We start from the raw sequence: 21,595 nt of genomic DNA, 5'->3' as shown, positions 1-21,595 counted from the left end.
ACCTTTAAGTCTTGGCTTGCTATAAAACCAGTGTGTGGTCAGAAACAAAGCTGTATGCCACAGAACTTGTCGGAATTTGAAGTAAAGTATTGTAAAAGTGGAAGTGTCAAGAAAGATCAAGTTTACACTGATTTATATAAACAATTTATTCAAACTCTTTGAATACAGATAAACATTCCTTGTGCAATATTTGTTATGGTTTCACCTGCTTGAAGCTGGAAACTGAAAGTGTTTTGATAAATGGGACAGGAAAGTTTGTTGAGTTGATCTGCAGCTGCAAGTTCTTCTGTAAGTCATGCTAAAGTGCTTGTATCTTGCAACAGCAATACTTCTTTTTAATTCTAAACGTATTTTTTTCCACAGAGGAGGAAGCATTACCGTGTACTGCAGTTACTGTGACTGGCTATACTTGATGGCATTTCCTGGAGAATAAGAGATACGGATTTTGGTGATACACTTTCATTGATGTAGATGTAAGTCATGATTTAAATCATTTAAAAAAGCTTCTTACAACATTACTAACTCACGTTTTATTCAATTACTTGAAATTCTGTTTCATCTGAAACTGAGATTTCAACAAGTACAAGATCAAATTTTAGGTCTGTGGAGAAAGCAAGAAAATGTGAGGGCTAGAAAAAGATATTTGAAGGACCCTTTAAACCATTCTTTAGAATAACAATAATTATAAAAGATACAAATTTTTACATTAAACAGTCAGCAGTATTCTTAGGCAATTTAAAGAAATCATGTATTTAGCATTGTCTGTTTCTGTAATCTCCCTGCTGATAGTGGCTTGATCTCCCCTTAAATCCTAGTGGTACAAAACAGAACATCTTTGTGGGTGAAGTATTTGCAAAGTATATTGTAATAAATAAAAGGTGTACAGAAAGGCAAAGGTAACAAAAACAAACAAACAAACAAACAAAACAAAACAAAAAAACACACGGAATTGACATGTAATGAATATTCCCAAATCAATTCCAGAAATATTTTTGAAACAGCTTTCTAGCACTGGTGATTCTTGCTTTCAAGCTTACTTCTAGCACTATGATAGCTAACAACTTAATTTGCTTCTAAAGATCTTGAGGCCATCATACAACTCAAAGGGATAAGGATTTTAAAACTTAGGTATTTTTATAGGAGTTGGTGGTATCCACTTGGACTCCTTTACCACACCAGGCTCTGTAGGTAGTGAAGAGCTGGAGACAGCTAACACAGGGAAAGAAACATTTCATGCAAGTAGTTAGTCTGTATCCTCTGAGCGTTGACTGAGGACTTCGGATTGTTTCTGTGTGTTTAGGGGGCAAAGTTAAACATCTTTACATTTAGTGTTAAGATGCTACTTAGTAACTTCTGAGACAGGTGGCAGGATGTCTCACCGAAGTGAAACTAAGGTTGCCCTGCTGAGCTTCCACCTGCTACCTAAATGCACATTGTTGCCAAATGAAGGGAGGTGTTGCCTTGATGCCAACAGATTGTGAGACTGTATCAGTTAATGTAGTAAAATTGTGAGGTTAAGAACTAGAAAATGTGCACTGGACAACAAAACCTAGAAGCCTCTGTCTTAAAGCTGCAGAATTGTTTAACATTATTTGTTTCCTAATCATAAGCATGAAAAAGTGGCACAGGTTCTAGTATAGCATATCCCTTCTCAGATACTTAAACTTTTCCTGAACTGGTAATTTGATTCTTAATTACAATTTCCCCACTGGGCTTTTTATTATTATTATTATTATTATTATTATTATTATTATTATTATTATTTTTATTTTTATTTTTATTTTTATTTTTATTTTTATTTTTATTTTTATTTTTTTTTGGGGGGGGGGGAGGGGGGAGAGAGAAGGCTCTAGGGAAATGTAGGAATATAGGAATATTAACATCAAGGCAGCCTTTTTTTTATTTTTTTATTTTTTATTTTTTTTTAATGTGGAGATCAGAGTATTAGCTGTGGAGATGATCACAGAGCTGGTTGCATAAAGGGGCCAGTCTTGATGCTACTTGGAGATTTCACATGTGCATGTACTGCAGCCTCCTTTATCTGTACAACTCAGTGTGAATTAGGCATGAGTTAGAGAGTTAGAAAAGAATGTAACATTTCTGGGATGTTCAGGGAACATAAGTGATGAAAATGCAGGTGCTTTTAGACTTCAGAAACATATGTGGTTAGTCATTTATGATTTCACTTTTGCCTAAATTTCACTTTAATCTTTGTTTGATTTCAAACTCATATTCTTGGCTTAGGCTTTTGCAGTCAGGAACTTCAACTAAAGCACTTGGTTTTATTTATTTATTCATTTATTTTTGCGTGAGGACAGCCTCACCATAAATGTCTCTCCAGATTTGGGTAGACTATATGATTTATAAAAATCTTGACCCTTCCCCACACAGCAGATTTTATTGGACTCGTTACTGAATTTGGTAACAGATAAAATTTGTATTGTTGATGTCCCTCCTCTGGCTCCTTGTGATGGCTTGGCCACTGCTTATTGACTTTCACATATCAACAGCTTTATTAGCCATTGGACCTATATCCTTGCCTAGTGGATGACATCTGATTTGCAGAGAGAAAGTTTCTTTTCAGTCTCATCTTACAGATTGATATTTCTGTTCAGTTTACAGACCTTATTATTGTGCATGCTTTTGGCAGTTGTGGAAGGACACCACTGCTGTGTCATATAATTGACCCACCTCATTTATTTGGACCACCTTCTTCTGAAAAGAGCAGATGCACTCCTTGTGTAAACACTTAGCTTATCTAACCACGGGTACTCGAATCATCAGCTTTGCCAGGACATGGATATAATTAGGGATTCACGACTCTAAAAACATTCCAGTGCTATTTGGTGAATTGAACAATAGTCATGCAGCTCCACCAAGTCTGTGCAGAAATAAAAACCCTACCAGTATTACTAGAAATCCTGTAAGCTCAAGTACCAGAAACTTTTGCTGTAGATTTAAAAATCACAAATCCAACCATTACTGACATTCTCTTAAGGAAAAAATGTCATTTAATTCTCATTAAAATTTCCATTAAAAAATTATGCTCAGTGCAAAGGGTAGATATGAATAAGGACAGATTGTGTAATAAGGAAAGCTGTGACAAGTTTTTGTGCTTATGACACTGATTGACATCAGTCAAGTCACTTAAAAGAGTCTTCAGAAATGGATATTGGTTGTCTCTGGGGGCTATACGATTCTCAGAGAATTTGAAGAACTAGAGCTCAAATTTTTTGAATGTGCCCATCAACAACACCTTCAACTAACTTAATGAGGAGAAAGTCTTTCTATGTTGAACCATTACTATGAAGACAATCAAGGGTATCAGAGTATCCCTAAACTAAGGCTCTGACCCTGTGCCACCTGATGAAGGAGCTGCTATTGGTTTCTCAGGTGAGATTCCACACTTAATGATTTTTTGTGGTAAAAAGAATCCAACTGCTGGCCTTTTGGTCTGGTTTGGGAAATGTACTGCTAAAAGTACATACCTGCTGCAGTTAGTGTTTGTAAAAAGTTAGCACTTTGTAAGAACATTTCCATCAGTTAGCTTTTCATCTCTCACCCCTCATTTCATTTCTCTCATTATGTCATGGCTTAACACAGCTGAGGTCACCAATTCCATCACCTCAAAATAAAAATGAGGCTTATAGCAGTAGCTGCTAAAACATGGTTAGAACTAGAATACAAATAAAAATAACTCCTGACTGCGCAAGTTATGGGCAGGTTGATGACATTTCATCCACTGGTATCTCTAGTGGATACTGAGTCAATCCTAGTACTACATTGTGTTCTTCATTTTAAGATAGCATGCCTATAGCACAGAATGTAAGGGACTTGCAAGCAGATAAACCAGCAGTAGTATCATTATCACATTAAGTAATCATTTGAAATGCATTTAATTTCACACCATAGTAAGTACTGCTGAAACCACCACAAGCATATTAATGAAATAGCCCATTTATTTCAGCCTTGATTATGTGCCGGTTTGTGGACATTGTATCTCAGAAGCACTCACATGGAATGTACCCTAATCTTTTGTGGGTTAGGGGACAGATTTATTTATGTCTATAAAATAGTAATTTCCCACTAGACAGAGAAGACTTATTAGGAGAAGCTGTTCAATTTTCAGATGTCTCCCTGGACAGTTTTATTTTCGTTCAGAATCTTGTTTTAGGTGAGATCCTCCAAGCAATGGCAGTCTATGGTTAAATGTGTTCTTTGGAAAACTGTGCCTTAGTTTCTGGATTATCTTGATGCAACTTCCTTCCCTTACCTGCACAGCATGCACTTTTGACCTTTCTGCATGTATTTAGACTTTTCTAATGTTTTTGAGTTGTTGCACTGTTTTGTTTGTTTGTTTTCTTTGAAGGGGTAGTGGGTTAAAAAGTTGAAGTTTGTTAATGATAGTTCATTTTTTCTTCTTTTCTTTATGCATGTATCAGCAGTAGTTTACTTGTGGATCTATATCACCTCCGTAAGCTGTTTTGAAGCAGCAACCCTTTTTTTTTTCTTTTAACTGTTTAAACCATTGTATCTGACCCAGTGGGTTTTGGAATCCAAGTCCTTGGCTGCAGGCATTACTGCAATATAATTGTTAGTTATTATTATAATAACCATCACAGTAATACGGACTAGCAGCAGCAACTCAATATTTGCGAGCCATTGGCGATCTGCTTACTGTTTCAATTTCTAAACTAATCTCTTGTATCATCAGTTAGGAATTAAAACCTAAGGAAAAAGAGATACGTTCATTAGTTTTGCATCTCCAGACCTCTCTGGAAGGTTGCTGCGGGCAGAGAACTTTGTCATTGCTCCTTCTGGCCCCCACACAACGCCTGCAGCGACCCTGACCCAAGCTCCACCTGAGCAGGCAACTGGCCCATGCCTCACCAAGTCAAAAGAGGAAAACCAGGGCCAGGTCTGTAGGTCTTATAAGCACGTTTGGGAGCGTTTATTAATTCTGGAGGAAAAAAACGAGGGTTCACGTGGAACGAGCCGGAGAAGACACGTGTGAACGAATTGGTGGTGGAGCGCTGATGCGCGGGATGGCTCTTCTGAGGCTGGGAGGGCTGCTAGGAAGGGAGCGATACAGTCACAGGGATGCACTCCTGCCAGCCTTGGCTTTTACACGAACCAGGGAGCTCCGAAACGAGCCCCTGCTGCCTTCCCACCTCCGCCACCTCATCTGGTGGTGGCGTTGAGGGGGGAGCCCGGCGGCGGCGTGAGGCGCTCGCTCGCTCTCTCCGCAGTTCCCCTTCCGAGAGCGCCTCATTTCCTCGCCACGTCCCCCGCAGGAAGCGGGGCGGCAGCGGCGGGGCCGGGATCCGCAGCCCCTCTCACACACACACACACACACAGAGCGGGGTCGGGGTGTGTGTGTGTGTGTGGGGTGCGCTGCGTGTGGCGATGCCGCGCGGGCGCCGCCCGTTGGGGTGGGGGCACGCGGAGATGCGCGCGGGGGGGGGGGGGGGGGGGGCTGGATGCTCCCTTCGAGGCGCATGCGCGCTCCCAGCGCTCCATGACGAGAGCGCTGGGGCAGCAGCGGGAGGCCGGCGCGCGCTCCCATAGGCCGCCTTCTCTCCCTCTCCCTCTCCCCCCCCCCCCTTTCTCCTTTACCCTAGCGGGGGCGCGCGCGCTGGAGCCGCCGGGCGCGCGCCGCCGCCGCCTCCGCTGTCAGGCGCGGGCGCTGCCCGCCCTCGGCTCGCGCGCGCGCGCGCGCGCTGTCAGCGTCTCGCGCCCCGTCTCGCAGTCCGGCGGCGGCGGCTGGGGCTGGGGCTTGGGGCTCGGGGCTGGGGCTGCGCGTTTCCGTCTCCGCGCCCCGCTGCCCCCCCTTCCCCACCCCCCTGCCCGCCCCTCATCCTCCTCCTCCTCTCCTCCTCCTCCTCCTCCTCCTCCTCGCCCCGGCGTCTCTCCGCAGCCTCGGCCCTCGGGTAAGGGGATGCGGGGGTCGCGGGAGGCGGGCGCCGAGCCCCCGGGCCTGGCGCCGCCGCCGCCGCTGCTCAGCAACGGTCGCCGTGAGGGGAGGGAAAAGCGGGGGGCGGCCCCAGCCCCGAGCCCGGCTCCCGCACCTGAGCGAGGGGCCCGGGCCGCCGGGAGGAGCGGGGAGGCCGGGGCCGGGCCCCGTGAGGAGCCCGGTGGGGAGCGGGGAGCGGGGGGCGGGGGGCGGCCTCCGGGTCCCCTCATCCCCGGGGCCGCGGCCGCCTGAGGGGAGCCGCTGGGCTGCGGGCGGCGGGGCCGCGCCTCACGGCCCGGGCCGCTTGGGGAAGTGCGGGGTGAGGAGCCGGCGGGTGCTGCTCGCGGCTCCTTGCGCTGCTCGGCTCTCGGGGTCTGTTGCTGGTGAGGTGTTCTGTGTTGTTTTTTTTCTTTTTTTTTTTTTTTTTGCCTCAAGTTTGTGCTTAACGCCTGCTCGGGTCTGTCACACGTGTGTGCTCTCCAAAGGCTGCGAGCCTCTGCTCTCAGAAGTAGGCAGGGACCGGAGGAAAGGGCTGAATGTTGCTGATCGATCGCCCTGAGCATCCTCTCGCTTCATAACCCTGTTATCCGGTGGCGTTTGCTGCATCGTGCCTGGTCCTGGTTGTACCAAACAGCCTCTGGGCACAGACATCAGCTGACGCTGCTGCTGCTTGAAGGGCTGAGTTCCTTGGGGCAGCACCTGCCTCAGTGTGCGCAGCATAACCTGCGGGAACACAGCGTGGTCGTCCGCATGTGGGGTGGATGTGGGAAACTACCAATGTTTAGAATATTCTTCACTTTCTGTGTGACAAATACAGCGTCTGTGTGTGTGTGAACACTGGTGTATACACACACACATGCTTCCTCTACCCCAAAATGCAGCGTTTTGGTGTCTTGTTATCCAGGCATTGATTGAAAACTGATGGAGTAAATACTTCAGAAAGAGTGTTTAAGCATGAAAAGGTCCTTGGCTTTTCTAGCATTAGTCAATTTTTGTTCTAAGTCATTCTCCAGTGTAAATTATCAAAAACTTTGGAGAAGTCTGAGCTGAAAAAAAAAGTCAGCATTGCCTGTGTGGTTCTTGCTTTGGGCAATGTTACAGAAAGCTCTGTTATAATTCTTTCCATTATTAAAGAGAGCTAGTTATTAGAACTTATAAATTAATGACTGTACTTTGATGTATTTCCAGTAATATCCATTTCTCCAGTTATTACAAATATGCTTACTACCAAATTTTTATTGATACTTGTTAGGGTTTTATATACGTGTTAGGTAGGGTACGTACCTATCTGTACCTGTAACTGGCAACCTATCATATTGCAGAGTTTGCATATTTTCCCAACAAAACATAATGAGACAACCTTTTTTCAGGTTCAAAGTATAATCAATTATTCATATTTTTGAGGAAACAGCTCAGTAATGAGGGAAGTAGGAATCAGCCTGGAATGTCAAATCATGCAAATTCACTTTCTCAGTGATGTTGCTGCCAGGACGCTTGACAACAGAGAAGCACAGCAGGTCGGGCTGCAAGTAGTATCTCTCTTTTTCTTTTACTCCCGTAACCAGCAAAATTCTAAACAAAACAAGAAACAATAGCTGAGCAACTTAAAAGATATTAGGTCTAGTTAATATTAGAACACAAAAAAACCAGTGTTATCAGTGCTTGCTGGGATACAAAGTGAATTAGCAAAGGTAATACTAAACCGCATAGTGACTTCCTTTTGTTTTGGCGTCTGTGACTCTGCAAACAGAGGCTTGATTGTACAGGGAAGTTTGCATATATTACAGATATTACAGACCGTTCATGGGACTAACCTGTAAAATTTTCAGTCCACTCCTGTCTCTCTGTAGCTGTATAGAATTGCTGCTTTATCTGTATTAAACTGAATGATTTTTCCAGTCTTAGAGTTTATGCACAGTATAAAATGTATGTACAAAATTATTTTTTATCTGATCAGTCTGTTCATTGAAATTTAAGGGGATCAAGGTGAAGAAATTTTGGACTTAGGTATTTAAATCTTGTTAAACCAGAATTTTAAGTAAAAAATAATTACTATAATGTTAGGCTGGTCTGGAGGGGGAGCTAGTGTCAAAGCAAAATGTGACTTCATTTTTTTCTGGTCTCATTCAAAAGCTTGCTGTTTGGTCATAGATTATGCTTCTAATACAATAAGGAAAACAAACGCAGATGATGCACGCTATGTGTGATTGCATTAATATGCATCTGTTATAGGATGAGTATAGCCTGCAGATGATGTGTGTGTTTTTTAGGAAAATCACTTGCATGTTTTGCTATTATGCAACAACAGCCGTCTTCAAAGTTAGAAGTAGCAAGATCAAGCTCTCATAAATCATGAAATGCCAGAGATTCTTGTAAAACTGTAGCCTGGCCTGTAAATATTTGGTTAAATGTTGCATTTTCCCTTACAATGTTTCTTTTAGTGTATGGAGTAGAATGGCATAGACTGTGTTCAGTGAGCAACATGATATCTTAGTCCCAAATAATATGTGGCCTCACTATTTGTTACATGCTTCTCTTACCGTACCTTGTTAATTTTCTCTTCTACTGTTTCATTACCTTCAGTCTCTAGTGCCTGCACATTTCACTAGAAACATTTTCACAGAATTCTCTGGAGATGTGTTATGTGTCCCTTCATGCTCCCAATTCAGGGCTCTTTTGACATGATTTTTCAAAATAATCTATCAGTGTTTTAATGATCTGCATGCTCCGAAATGCTTTATCATGAAGGTCTGTCTCCCAGGTACCAACAATAACCTGGCTTTTCTTTATTACTTTTTTTTTTTTTTTTTTTTTTTGTAGATCACTTAACTGGGATCTGTGAATGGGTATGCTACAAAAGATCTTACTGTTTGATTTGTAGGTTGATGTCTGTTGATTTAGACTGCAAGTATAAATATCTAGAGCTGCTGTAAAGTTAGCCCCAAGATACTAAGTCAAAAGTTTTGAGTGCCCGTTGAAAGACCTTTTTTCATTAAGAGGATTTGCTTGTGAGGAACCAGAAGAAAATTGAATCCTCCAGGACAATAATAATCCCCTCCCTTTTTGTGTAATACCTATCTTACTAGCCTTACACTTGCCAGTATTTGCAGCACATACAGCCAAGTACTTGTATAATACAGTATTATTTGTACTTTTTAAAATATCTTGTTCACTAATACAGCAAAAGCACCTTGTACATGTGGTCTTTCGCCTGAGTTTTTATTTCTTCCTACCAGTCTTTTCACCCATCTCAGCCTTGCTGTGCAACCTAAATTCAAGATTTTGTTCACTGTGTCAACTAGAGTTGACAGGGCAGATGCAGAGCCCTGTACCTGGGAAGGAAGGGCACCCTGCAGTGATGTAGGTGGGGGACTGGCAAGCTGGGAAGTGACTCTGCTGAAAAGACCCGAGGGTCCTGGTGGGCAGCAAGCTGAATGTAGGCCAGCAGCTGCCTGCCCCCGCAGGAAAAGGCCGGCGGCATCTCAGGCTGTATGAACAGCACAGCCAGTGGATAGAGGGAAGGGATTATCCCTCTCTACTGGGGCTCATTAGACCCACATCTACAGTACCTTGTCCAGTTTTGGGACCCTCAATACAGGGAAGATTCATTAAACTGAAGTGAGTTCAGTGGAGGACCAGGGCTAGGGAGCTGCAGCACTTGCCCTGTGAGGAGAGGCTGAGATCTGGGTTTGTTTGGCAGGAGAAGAGGAGGCTCCAGGGGGATTTAACAACAACCTGCTGGTACCTTGGAGGAGATGGAGCAATGCTCTTTTCTTAGCTGTATGGTGGGAGCTCAAGAGTCAGTGATCATAAGTTGGAGTAAAGAAGGCTCAGACTGGGTGGAGAACTTCCTCTACATGCTGTGGAAGTGGTTGCTCAGAGAAGTTCTGCAGTCTCTGTCTTACAAGTTTTCAAGACCCGGCTGAATAAAGCTGAGCAATTTGGTCTGATCTTGCAGGTGACTTGAGTTTGAGCAGGAGGTTGGACTTGGGACATCTAGAGGCCTCTTCCAACCTGTGTTATCATATCAGTCTAAAATTGCCGATGCCTAGCTCCCAGGGGCCTTGTGCTGGAACACAGTCGGTACAGAGAAAATGTGTAGGTGGCTCAGCTGTAACATATCAAAACAAAATAACAATAAAGTTACAGTGAGCTTGACAAAAGCATCATTTGTGTGTCAGGATATACGTTTTGCTGTCTCTTAGGAAGATGCGTGTGGACCTTCAAGCGCTTTTTAAGGAAAAGATAACCTTTTGTAGTGCAAAAGGGTAGCTTTCTGTAGCTTTCTTTGGAAAGGAGGAAAAAAAAATATGTTTCACATAAAAAGAAAACATTGAAGGAACTCAGCTTTGATATGGACACCTGGCACAGAATGGGTCATCTTGGAAAGCCTTTGAGAACTTAAAAGAAAACAAAAAATGAATTTTCTATAGGATATTATCTGGTAGCCTTAAAAACGGGTGATCTTTCTGGATCGTTTGTCATGATAGATAAGTTAATTCATATTATGCAGCTCATAATGCATCATTTCAAGGTGATGATTTTCAGACTATCTATTAAATCAGTTGCAACCAATTTTCAGCCCCTTCACTCCCCCTTACTCCCCAATACATGATATACTAGTTCTATCACATAATTACCGTTTCTTCCTCTTATTTTCTAACCTACCTCCCTCTACTGCTCCAAGTTTTCATACAGGGATGGGGAACAAATAAAGGAGGAGAAGCAGTCCTAAGATGCAAGATGCCCAGTAATTGTTTTAAGACTTCAGGCTACAGATCTGCAAATCAGGAGAGCTGTCTGTGGCTACTATTAAATGATAGGTTGGGAATATTTTTTTTTGTCATTTTTTATTTTTGTTGAAGTATGAGATACTACTTGAGGAAGTCTTTGAATAAACCTTTTCTGAAGTTTTTGCTCTGTTATTTGTATGAGCTAAACTGTAGTGCTTGGGACACCCCCCTGGATCCCCAACCCTGTTGTTTGCTTCATAACTTTATAGTGTTAAGGTGAATAATTTTCTGTAATGCTAGAAAGTTTCTTTTGCGAGATGGTAATAGCAATGCATACCACCATGACATTATTAATTCTGCAAGGTAAAGACTGTTTTTAGAAGCCTTGGAATATTGCCGTGAATATCTTATGGAAGCTAATTCTGGCTTGCCCTGTGTGAGACTCTTCTTTCAAAGCATTGCTCTTCCATAAGTTTTTTGTAAAACAACTAAGAATTCTATTCCAAGAACCTCCCAATGTTTATCTTTAGTTTATTAAATTTCTTATCGTGAACTTTACTATAATTTGGATAGATAGAACTTGAACAGTGTCATAACTCTTTATGCTAAATCTGATTTCATGAGTACAAATGCACTTTTCAAGCTCTTTGGAGATTTTTCTCAATTTTTTGGAGGTGTTTGTGTGTATGTGTGTAGTAAAGCAAAAAGATGTGACATGCTGTTTATTGACTGGTTCATAGAACTTAGTGTTTTTGTTTGTTTGTTTGTTTTGTTTTGTTTTTTAAAAACAACAACAACAACAAAAACCCAACAAATTTGCTACATTATCAGTGTATTCAATTACATAAATTTATTTGTTAAACTCTTTGTCAATGAAGAGGTTTCTGTTGACCAAGAAGCAAACGACCTCTTTCAAAAATGCAAGCTTTCAGTAAAATTGCCCAGAGCCTTTGTCTTTAGCTCCCTGCCTCTATTTATGATGATAAAATATGGAATATAGTTGAAAAATATATATTACATATACATGTATGTATATATTATATACAAAATATACAGTATAAAATATGTCAGCTACGCTGACATCTAACCTCCTTCTGGGTGTTTGTTAGGCAACTTCCCCTGACAGTCCATATGGATATTCACACATTAGATGGTTGTGTAGTTGAGAATGAACAGTTTTTGCTGTTGCAGTATATGTAGTACGGTGATCTTCTTTTTCTCCCTGTTGAGTAATGCTCTCTTGGCATGTAATTGCTAAAGGTTTGAATGCCTAACAGAATTTTATTTGCATTTCTTGCATTTATGGTTCACTCTTGTTGAAAAAATATTTGATAAATGTTATCATGTAATAAGACTTGATTTTCCTATGATGTTGTCATTTACTATAGTCACTGTAAAAGAGTTTTTATTCTAGGTTAGACCTCTTGGCTGTAGTCAAGTGAATTGTTCACGAGCTAGTGACAGCTATCGCCAAACGTAGGGAATGGTAGGGAGCAGTACGGCATTTCTGCAGGCATGATGCTGTCTTGCAAAGGGAAGAATGATGGGACATAATATTTGAAATGAAGGCATCTTGTTCATTTATCTGAAGACATAATAGTGCTTTCTGTATTTTTACTTGAGGAAGTTGTTTATGTTTTGAAAATTATGACTTACACCTAAGTCATACTGAGTTGATGAAGACATCCATATAAAATTTTAATTGTGTCTTTCTACCAATTAACTAGAAAAATAAATGATTGATCTTGATGGCTTATTGTTTTTGTAGATTTGTCTAACTTTTTATTTCTGCAAATCTCAGCTAGTGGATGGAGATATGCTTTAGTGTCCCATCAGAAGTGTCAACCAAGACACCAATTGCATGGTTATTTTTTAAAATAAATGTGATAAATAGGAAACAGAATGGGATCCCATTAGTTTGAGTGCTGTTTTGAGAGCTCATGAAGATTTGTCTAAGGAGCCTTCCTCTGACTCTCTTAATGTTTATGTAGTCAATGTAAATATGGAAACACTTTTTCACAGTTTATTTAAATATATTTTCTCCTGACACTGATATGAAATGTTGCAATATGTTCACACTGTTTTAGACAGCAAAGATGTATCCTGGGAGTTCATGAAGATTGTTGTTTCCTGCTGAGAAGTTTGAGTAGTGGGTGTAATTCAGTGGCACCTGCAGGTTAAGCATATTCAACCAGTACAGTTTTGGGCATATGGAGGGGTATTCCATTGACCTGGCTTCTAACGCAGTAAAGCATTGCTTGTTCTCTTAATGGTACTCTGCACCATTTCTGTTTTTTCTAGTGTTCCTCCAAGTCATAAACAGAGGATCTGTAGATTGATAACCTTTGGTAGCAGCTTTTCTCCTGAAGTCTCTTGCAAATGTGTAGCACTGTTGTTTAAGCTTTTTAACTTCCCTGGCAGGAGCAACGACAGGTAGATTGATTATTTCTTTATCTGGTTTAGACATTTCTTATCGGAAGAGATGATAGCTTTAACTGTGCTTTTTGAAATAGTAAGTGCTTTGGAATGAAAATGTACGGAATGCTCTGTTGGACAGCTCTTTTCTTGGTTGTTGCTCAAAAACATTGCACCAACTTAGTGCTTATTAACTGCCATTGCTCGGTGTTGAAGGGTACGTAGAGCTCAATGGTTCCCTTAGACTATGGCCTTTTTTTTTTTTTTTTTTTTTTACTGCTATGCTAGGTTAAATGTAATTATAGAGAAAAATGTGCTGTGAACTGTGAATTCCCATCTGAGAATTCTTCAGCTGTGCTTAGATGTGCTGTGTGAAGACGTTACTGTGTTATGAAGGTGAACAGTCCCAGGTGTGCACAGTTAGCATGAAGTAATATAAAAAAACAAACAAAACAAAACAAGTATGGCAGTATTTAAGGAAAATCAGTATAAAGACTTTTTGCAGTGTATTAGTAGTGCATATCAGTGTGAAAAGTTTCTGCTGGACTGCTTAATCTGAAACGGAATATTGTTTCTCTCATTGTGATTTCTAGTGGCATTTATAATATTGGGGTAATTGCTAAGAGTTACTTGGTCAGCATGTGTACCATGGTGAAAAGATACTTGGCAAGAGGAGCCATCGGTTCTTGAAGATTCAGCCTGAGCCTCAACAAGATGTTTTGTCTCTCTGCTATCTTTTATCTTGCCCTTTTAAGCTTTAGACTTTCTATTTCCTGACACAGACTTTTGAAGCATAGTGACAGGTTTGTCCTTCCTTATCCAGTAGGCTCACTAATGAGTTCAATGATGGACAGCGCTGTTGTCAAACTGCATCTCTGTAAAATTGTGCTTATAGTAAAAGCTACTACAAAATGTGCTTTTACATCAGACTTAAGATGGCATCTCAGTGTTTTTTCTTTCATTCTTCCCTGTTTTCTTCTATATACTACCTTTTTCTTTCAGACCATTTTTTCTTGGGATTAGGATTTAGCAGAAAACCCAATTTTGTAATTCTGTATTCCTCCTTGGTGTCTTAGTGCCTCTGTCAGCGCCTCCTGACTACTGTAGGAAAGGGTGATCTATGGCTAAGAAAAAGTTGTTATGAAGGAAAACAGTGGTGATTGGTGTAATTTAAAAAGTTCTTTGCTATATAAAAGCAGGATTGTCCTCTAATACAAGTCACTTAGGGTAGCTTGTAACACAGTCATTGGGTAGTGCAGGGAAACCTACACTGCAACAGATACCTACTTGTTTTGGGAGTGAATGAAGGACTCTTGTGGAGGTTCATACACTGCAGACTGAAAGAGAGAAGAAGATGAAGTTCAGCTGGATTAAACTAAACATGTAACTTTGAAAGGGATATTTGCTTTTTGTCACTAAATAGGAAAGATGTATAAATTTCTAGAAATTTCCATTAAAAATTAAGCATCGAAAGAGTAAGAGAGGAATGCAAGATTGCCCAATGGATAGTAAAAGAAGAGGATAAGAAAGGAGCAGAAGCACTTCAGGAGGAAGCTTCATGCATACATTTAGCTATAGTTTCTTCTTAATATCATACTAGTTTAGTCTGTTTATTGGTATGCACACTCAAGGAAAAGGTATGTTACAAAATGATTGTGCAAAAATGAGCAACTTGACAGACCTGAAACTTCTATGAAATTAAACCTATCTTAGTTTTAGTACATGTTTTTTCCCTTAACGTTTAGGCTTCTTAAAGTTTGTACTTTTTTGCTGCACTGAAACATAGATTTTTATTTTATTTTATTTTATTTTTTTTGTGTGTGTGTGTAATATTCATGCTAACAGAATTATATTGAATAAAAATTTTCAGCTTCCTTCATTATTGGGCACCATCAGCTACCTAACAAATTTTGACAAAGTCTCTCAGGTTTCTGTGGAGCAGGCTCTTATTAAAAATCTCTGACCATTTCTTTGATCTTAATTGATAGAGTCTCAGCTCTGATAGTCTCCTCAACCTTTTTTTGTGGATCTACCTTTTTATTAGCATGTGTCTGATAAACATGAAGCTGCAGCTCTGTCTAGCCCCGAGGGAAGGAGTAGTGTTGTCTCTTCCTTTTTTCTCAGCTTCCTGGATGCTGAACGCTGCTGGCAGCTGTTCATAGCCTTCCCATGGAGCAGCAATGGCAGCAATATGAAATTGATACCATCTTTGAAATGTGCACAGCTGCTGGGATGGTTCTGAATCACAGCAGTAGAGTTAACCTCAGTCTTGTTAATGTCACCTTACTGCTATTTGACTAATCAGTTAATAAAAGTAGAGTCACTGAAGCTGTCTGATGATAGACTTCGGAATAAAGTGCTGTGATTATTATTTGGTTATTGTTTGAAAAACTGAAAGTGAAAGATGGCATTATGTAGAGATATTACTATGTATACTAGTTCCTGGTATAATTTCCATAGCAATATCAAACTGTGGGCTCACTATGAGCAGCTTTGAATTACTTACCTGTTTAAAAAGGAAGAAAAAGACAGGAAGCAACAGGGAACACCTCTGTGGCACAAAATATTATGCTATTTTTCTTTTAATCTGCTACTGTATGAATTGTTTTAATATGCAATAAAGGATTCTTAGTAGTTCTGTTGGCACTTGTCTTACGTGTTACTTCCCCAAGTAATGCGTGCTTTGGTGTTTGTAGTGGTCTCTGTAGTGGTAGTAGAGATGTGTATTTATTAATTTTAAAATAACTATCTCCCTAATATCTTAAGTTTAATAGGCTGAGTCAAACCCCACAGTTTAAAATAGTTCCTTATAATTAATACCAAGGACTACTACCTTTTTATACATAAATACAAAATTTGAAAAAGAAACAAACAAACAAAACCTTTTTTTGTGTGTGTGCGTCTTACAGTTATCTTCCTTTTTGTTGCATTTTTAACATCACTATTGTTTTTCAGTGGCTTGCATGGTACTTTCTTCCTCTGAGAAGCTTGCTGGTTTTCATCTTAGAGTTTTTTTTCTTGCTGGCACTGTCAAACTTTGTCTTCCTACCCTTCTCCTTTAAAGGGTAGGTCTTCTATTTTAAGCTAATAACTGTAACCTATAACAAATAATCATGAGGCTGTACTGCACAAATAATTTCCTTCCTCAGGTTTAAGCAGAGGTTGGCTTCTTACTGAATTTCTTGACCTTATTTGAAAACAATGGGTTTTGCCAGCATTTATTCATTCTTCATGGTGCTTGTATTCTCAGTTAAAAACTTTCTTAATTTGGCTTTTCTGACAGCTTTTTTCGGTCTTCTCTTTCAGTAGCCTTTGTTTAGGGACAGTTTTCTCATTGTCCTTCTTTCTGAGTGGTTGTTAGATTTCTGAAGATGGTTGCTTCTTCTCTTTTTTTTTGCACTTTTTCCCTTTTCTTATTTTTTTGTACTCTTCCAGATTTATCTGCACTTAGATTTTATTTTCTTAAGCTGGTTTGATTTCAAATCCCTTTTGGCTGCATCAACACTAATAAAGTGAACCATTGTCTGGTCTTGAGGACAGCTGGCATGGAATGAGATTTGCTCATTCTGTTAATCTCTCGGCTTTCAAAGCAGGTAGTTGCATGCATAGTACCACTTGGAAGTTTTCCTGGCGATGTGATAACCCTAAGAGTGTTCCCAAGGGTTATTTAGAAGAGTGCAGTTGGCCTTTATCAAAAGTATTTTGGGGCTTGTTCTAGCGCAATGATTTGCATTTCAGTGTCTGGGAAAGTTTAAGGCACTCTTATGTTGATGCAGACTTTTAGGTTCGCTTTCACAAAACCAATAGTCAACCCAGTTACTAATTAGAAGTAAATTCAACTATGTCTATGATCTGCTTCCTGAAAGCCTTATTCTGTGGTTCATTAATACTAACTCTGGTGCTTTGAATGATTCTGCTAGCTGTCTAGAAGAAAAATATAATGAAAAAGAAACAAACCACCTCTCCCTCAACCACTTAAATTTTCTTGTTTGGCAATTTTTCTTTTTCTTTGCTCCTCATCGCTGTAACATTCTTATTTTAACGTTATGTGGAGACCTTCAGAATGTTTGGCTTCTGTTACGGTCTGGATCTCAGAACAAGGGTATAAACCGTAGATATTCAGGACAAAATTTCTTGCTTTACTTGCTTTTTAGCTGTATCTGTCCTTCCTAAGCCAAATGTGCCTTCTAACTTTATGTAGTACCCCTCTAAACATGTTGTCAATTGAGTGATATTTTTGTTTACATTCTGAGATTTCCAGCTCTTGTCTTATTCCCCATAGTTTTATCATTAGTTTAGAGATCAAGAAAACTCTGAAGACAGTCTGCAGTTTGCTGTCTTTCCTTCCCTGTGATCATTTAACTATGCTTCCACTCCTCACTTTGGAGTTGAGAACTAGGTTAGCATTTGTAAGCCCTCTTATTTTATTAAAGAAGAAAGTCTTTGCCTCTAGTTTGCTCATTGGTGATACGAATGACAGCAGATTTTTAGCTTCCAGTCTGGGAAGCACAGATGGCACTTCACATGGTTGAGAAGAAGTGGAACTCTGGGGAAATGAAACACAACATACGTTTTCCTGGATTTGAGAGAGCTAAGAGAGGTTCAGTGCCTCCTGCCTTTTCCCTAATTTTCCCGAAATCTGTGTTACACATGCAAGTGTGTAATGTAGTAGCAATGCCGCTACAGCATACGTGAAACTCCCTAGAGTGAAAAATCTAGGGGTAGGGGTATTCCCAGATCTTCCTTCAGGGCGTGTCGTGATGTGTCAGTGAGAGCCATCAGTTTTTGAAGTAAAAGGCAAAAATGAGTCAAATGACTGGCCTAATGCCTCTTGAAAGAGGAGAGCCGGAAAGAGCTTAGCAAAACTATAAAATGTCCAGTTGCCTTATTTCATTTAGGGTGACTTACCAATGCAAAACAAATATTTAAAACACATATTGAGGATGTTGTTCAGTAACTTAGTTATTAGGCACTTAAGTATGTTTGTGAAGGAAATGTGTTGATTATATACCGCTCTGTACTATATCGGTTTTGTTGACTGTTCTATATTTATGCTCTGAGAAACCATTGTGTCTGAAATTTTCAGTATCTCAAAGTGACTTTATATCTTAGAGCATCTGTTTTATGTTTTCTTCCAGTAAGGATAAGCACTTTGATACTGAACTCAGTTCCTAATTATTATTTGTGCCATTAAAACAGCACTGGCATAGAAAAAAGTCGAAGTGCCAAAGTTCTACCTGAAAAGGGGAAAATGTAAGTGAGGAAAGCCTTGTCATTTAGGCTTGTTTTGTGGACTTGGAGGGGAATACAATGCTTCCAAATCTGCATCTTGTTTGATTCAGTATTATTTTGTTAAACAATTTTATGTCCTTCTCAAACTGCAGTAGTCACAGCTTGTTTAAAGGGGAACCTTTACTACAAACTGAGCAGCGGAAAGAATCCCTTGCACTTCGCTGCATAACAGCTAATTCCTGAGAGCCTTTATCCTCTCTGCAGGATAAGTTAGATGTTTTGGATTGAATCCTTAAATATTATGGGTTCAGTATATTCTAGCTTTTCTTTAGCTCTTAGCAGTAATGAAATCTTAGACTTATATAAAGATTATTTTACCCATATAAAGGTTATCTTTCTCTCTGTTCCCCTGGGTTGTATTTTCTTTCCATGTTTGTTTGAGGAAACCTACTTAGTGTTAGCAGCTAAAGCTGATATCAGACAGGTGGGTTGATGGGTGTAAGAGAAATTAAGTTCCTTTTTTTTTTTTTTTTCCAGCTAAATAAGTGTTTCACCATTGAAGTAACATTCTGTCATTTTAAACTTGAAAGCACTTCTTTGGAGCTGCACTTGGTTTACTGGAGGAATAATTTTTTCCTTGTTTTTGTTTACCAAATGTGGAAAAAAAATGTTCATAGTAACAATGTAGCTCATGTTGCAGTTCTGTTTTTTTTAATGATTTTGTTGGGATAAATTGATTCTCTTATGTAATATTTTTCTTAACATAATTTTAGTCACTTCCCTGCCAGCTACTTGAAATAATAGAGCCAACGCTGAAATGAGCAAGTTAGTGACCTTGCTAAAAAGCTGGTCTGACTGCTTCTGAAATGCCAAGGAGATGGGATTATCATACTTAGTAGGTGGTTTATGTGTTTGGAACTAAAAACAGTGGTTTAAGTTCAATAAAATAAAATAATAAAAAAAAAATTGCAAATTCACATAGTCAAGTGCTGAGAAGAGCTCCTGGCACAAGTAGGCTGCTCATCAGAGAGAGATGGCTGTGGTATGACCCAGCTCCTGATCTGTTTCCTTCTCAGATGATGTGGCTCTGCAGCAGTAACGTGATTCCAAGCCACATGAGGTGGTTTCTAGCATTTAAAAGAGGTTGTTAGGACCAGCCAATAAAGCACTGCTTCATTTGCATTTAGGACATGGTATATAGCTCTGATCAGTCACACTCAGAAAAGGCTGAGTCTCAAAAGATCAAGGAAAGAAAAGAACTTAGTGTGATTATGCTAAAGTTGAGCTTCCTTTCTTAAAGGAGAATGAAAGAGAATTTGGCAAGTGACGCCTAGAAAGAAATAACAATAGTCTTTGCTGAGTGTTAGAAAGTATATGGGAGAGAGAAATAACACAAAATAACTGTATCTAAGGGATAAACTTAGTAACAAAACTAGTTTGAAAATCAGTCTAGTCTTGAAAAAATAGTAGCAGGGAGAAACTCAGATGTTCAAGATGATCTTTGGTACAATTACATAGTAGTACTCTGTAAGATGATAAAGTTGATCCCAGAGGTAAAAATTAAAGACGTACATCTGAGATTTTTTAGTTCTAGAAAAACAGAAATTTTGGAGAAGGGATAGCACAGCTGAGAAAAGATTTGATTGTTGTTTGTCATAACGTTTCCAATTTTACATATTCTGTTCTTCAGGGCTTCCACTGGTAGCCTGCAGGGAACAGGAAGGAATATTTATTTATTTATTTGTTTATTCCTTCTTGGCGCATAGCTTAAATTTGGTGTTTTATCCATCTTTTTCTGAAGCAGAGGCAATTTGCCACTGACCAAAGGGATTTTGAGTTGAGGTGTCTGGTTCTTCCTGTATTAGTGGGAAAATAGTTCAGGCCTGGCATGGGGGGCTGGTGCCTGCATTCAAATTTAAATGAGTTTGCCCCAGTAGGATGGAGAAGGGAGGACAGAAGTGGTTTTTTTTGTTTTGTTTTGTTTTGTTTTGTTTTGTTTTTTCCCTCTCCTCTGTATTCATGAGGTGATGAGATTATTTTCATTTAACACATTCTGTGGTTGCAGGGACCTATGGTGTAGCTGGCATCCTTGAATTCTGTTATCTTGCTGTTGTGAATTCAAATTTTCCGTGTTTTTAAAATTCATTCAAATTACATGAAAAGTATTGATAAAGTGGTTTGGACTTTTGTTTTGAACGTATTCATGTAATGCAAGAAATTGGATTAAGCTTAATATGGGACCTCTTATAAAAATAAGGATATATTTTTATAAATAGATTCATTTTAATAAAAGGTAGCAAGTAGGTACAATGTACCACCAATTTAAGTCAGGATCAGGCACAGAACCGAAGTTTTCTTATGGTGAGGTTTCTTCATGACCTCTATCTATAAAAAGGTGTGCACAGAGCAGGGGCAGACCTGTCTGGAAGGCACCTCTGTCCAATTCATCAAGTGATGTTTGTAAATTTTGCCGAGGTGATTGAACAGTAGATGCAAAAATTATTTAAATAGTAGTGGGTATTTATAAAGATCAGTTTTCAAGGATGTATTAATAATATCAGGTTGGCAAACGGTAAGCTTCTGGGTAGCTGTTAACTTTTGAATGACAGAATAGGCTGGCTATTTTTTATCATGGTTTCCTAGTGAAGTCTGGGAGCAGATAGTCACTTTACTTTAGTTATGATGATCTTAAATGTAGGGTTTAATTTTTTTCCTCTTAGTAATAGATTTATGGATGGAGAAAAAAAATTACTCACCTTCTACACCTCGACTTTAGTACAGCATGGTACTTTGCAACTTACTCTGAGCAGGTTATGGGCTACGAAAAATATTCTACAACCAGTGCTTGTGGTTGCAAAACTCAAGTTAAAATGTTATTGCCACACAGATAGAATCTGTTAAGTGGAGCTAGGCTGCACAGCTTCTTGTTAAACCAGCTCAGTATATTTCACTGTAGTGTTTTTGGAGTTACTCACATTGTGGAAATATTTGCTTGGAGCAGAGGTATAAAATACATTGAAACTTTTTTTTTTTTTTTTTTTTCTCTGCAACATTTGTCAAGAACTGTTACGTAGCTACTTTATGTTGATTCGTATGTCTGTATGGAAAAAAGATCGAAATATATACATTTTTCCTTTTATTGTTCTGGTCTGTTTTTATCTTTTTTAATATATCGCAGCTGACAATTTTGTGGAGCTTTTCGTAGGGTGTGGTGAAGTGCCCAGCCTAGTATGACTGGCCTTTTGGTGGACTGCCTGTAATT

The 21,595-nt window shown here is 39.6% G+C and overlaps 1 protein-coding gene across 2 annotated transcripts in view; it reads left to right on the top strand.

The window, feature by feature from the left end:
• Positions 1-5,854: 5,854 nt before the first annotated feature.
• FUT8 (fucosyltransferase 8) overlaps positions 5,855-21,595 on the top strand; it is a 91,120-nt gene continuing 75,379 nt past the window's right edge. For both annotated transcript variants that reach the window (XM_032189178.1, XM_032189177.1), the window contains exon 1: positions 5,855-5,930. The gene's annotated coding sequence lies outside the window, so the exon portion shown is untranslated. The remainder of the gene's footprint in view (positions 5,931-21,595) is intronic.

This window comes from Aythya fuligula, chromosome 5 (genome assembly GCF_009819795.1).
Source record: "Aythya fuligula isolate bAytFul2 chromosome 5, bAytFul2.pri, whole genome shotgun sequence".
Taxonomy (NCBI): Eukaryota; Metazoa; Chordata; class Aves; order Anseriformes; family Anatidae; genus Aythya; species Aythya fuligula.
The sequence above is the reverse complement of the archived record's forward strand: the minus strand, read 5'-3'. Positions and strand labels throughout refer to the sequence as shown.